Consider the following 2,471-nt stretch of genomic DNA (forward strand, 5'->3'; position numbering starts at 1 on the left):
TATATCATCTTTCAACCTGGCTTTACTCTGTTAAGCCACTGGCTGAAAGCAGCTTCTTTATTAAATAATAGCAACAAAATTTATTCACAGCATGTAGTAATTCCCACAATCACCTCCCTTTTTCTGTCCAAATAAAAAGGAAGGTTTTAACTTTAACATAGCAAGATTACTTATAACAAAACAGGCATTAAGCAAGAATTATAGTTACAGTATTTGTATCTATTTTATTTTTTGTTGTTGAAGGAGGCCACTTATTTGTTTCCTGGCTGCCCAGACTCCTGAAATAATCACACAAAAACCACATTATTTTAATCACTGCTTGGCTGTTTAGCTCTGGCTTCTTATTTGCTAACTCTTACATATTCATTTAACCTATTTCTAGTAATATGTGTATCGCCACAAGGCTGTAGTTTACCAGCTAAAGTGTCAGCGTCAGTCTCTGGCAGAACTACACGGATTTTCTCTTACTCTTTTTGTCTCCCAGCATTCTGTTTAGTTTTCCCCACCTACCTCTGTTCCCTGTGCAGGCCCAAGACAGTTTCTTTATTAACCAATGGTATTCACAGCATACAGAGGCGAATCCCACATCATTTTGTCATAACTAAGGAAAACTATAACTATAACTATCTATTTTTTAACTCCATCAAAGATTCTGGAAGGATATAATATCACTTAACGTAACAAGAAGTGCATTGTAAGCAACTTCCAAAACTCTAGAATTGACAGATACATCTTGCTTCCTGGACAGTCACACAAAGTTCTTCTCTAATGTTGTGGGCACCCATCTTCAGCTTACAGACCCGTAGTATCTGGAGACTTTTCTCAGAAGCAGGAAATTTCAAAGACTGCTTTGCCTTAATTGGCAGTTTGTCAGTCACTTTTTTCTGTATCCTGCAGAATGTCTGGCAGACACTTTCATGAAGCAGAAATCCCGAAGGACTGTCTCACCTTCTTTAGGCAGCTTTAGCAGTCATATTTTGTGGGTCCTACAAGTCCAGTCAAGCAGTTCAGACAAGAGCAGTTTCTTGCCCAAATGGCTAACAAACTCTATAAGGAGCCTCTTCAATACCCATCTTCCTCTTGAAGTAGACTGGTGCCGCCAAGAGCAGATGTGCCTCATTATCATGAGAAGTATAAATTCTTAAAACATTTTAAATGCCATATTCTGTTAGTTTTTGAGAGGTTTGAAGAATAACTATCCACCTGAAATATATCTCTGTACATCTAGAAAACCTAACTAACATGACTACAAGCTGGACTATTATAGATGACTATCTATTAACCTATATTTCCTAATTATACATTACATTTTTAAATGAGCTGCATAAACACAATACCTTAATCGAGAGCAGAAATATACATAAAGCAAAACTGACCTAAAACTTGTATCAATAAACCAAATGCAACTAATGCAAAACTCTATAGCATAAATCTTTAACCTTGCTAAACATACTTACAGATTTAAGTGTTTTTTCACATTTCTTGAGAATCTTAGCATCATAATTCTATTTCTTGAAATATTTTATTTATCCCTTTCCAAACTACATTTTTTTACTTCTTTTATTTTCTTACTTCAGAGAGCAAAAAGAATCTAATGCTTTCTTTGAAAGGGTAGATAATACTACTGTGTTCACAATCATATAGAGAAAGCATTGTCTGTCAGCACTAAATAAGGTTTTAATTATAGGACTTGCAAAAAAATTGTTTGCCCCATAAAGAGAATCTCTTCTATTTTTAATTTGCTAAGCATTCTTCTCTCTTAGTGTGTATAAGACTTTGTAAAATGCTTTTCTCCACATCTGTTAATTATGAAAATTGATTGATTTTCAAATATTCAATCAGCCTTGCATTCTTGAGATGGATAATAAATAATTGGTTGTGGCTTATCCGTTTTTACATGTTGTTGGATTTTTACTAATAAACTTTTGGGTAATACTTTTAGTCTTGCTGTGTAATCTTTGTCTGATTTATGCTTAGGTGATAAGAACATCATAACTGAGTTGGAAAGCATATGCTCCTTTTATCTTTTTATTATAAATTATTTATATAATAAATACAATTATTTATTATTAAATTTATTTTATTGTATTTTATATTAGACATTAATTATTTCTTAGAAGTTTTAGAAGTCAAGTGTAAAACCATCTGACCCTGAATATTTCTATTTCAAGAACTTTTAAACATTAAAAAGATATGGAAATGTGATAAGGCACGTTAGAACAGAAAACAAATTAGGTACAACATTTTGGACTCACCAAAATAGAATATATAATGGAGTATTTTCTCTAAATTTGTAAAATGCTAATGGACTAGGCAATTTTCACATGATTATTTCCTTATATATTGTATATAGTTATTACTTATGTATATAGTTTTTCTTATAAAATTTTTATTATTTTAGAAAAAAGTTGGAAATGTGGTGATAAAGCTTGCCTGAATATCAGAGTATAGAATGAGTCACTAGTTAGTCA

This window comes from Microtus ochrogaster, chromosome 21 (genome assembly GCF_000317375.1).
Source record: "Microtus ochrogaster isolate Prairie Vole_2 chromosome 21, MicOch1.0, whole genome shotgun sequence".
NCBI lineage: Eukaryota > Metazoa > Chordata > Mammalia > Rodentia > Cricetidae > Microtus > Microtus ochrogaster.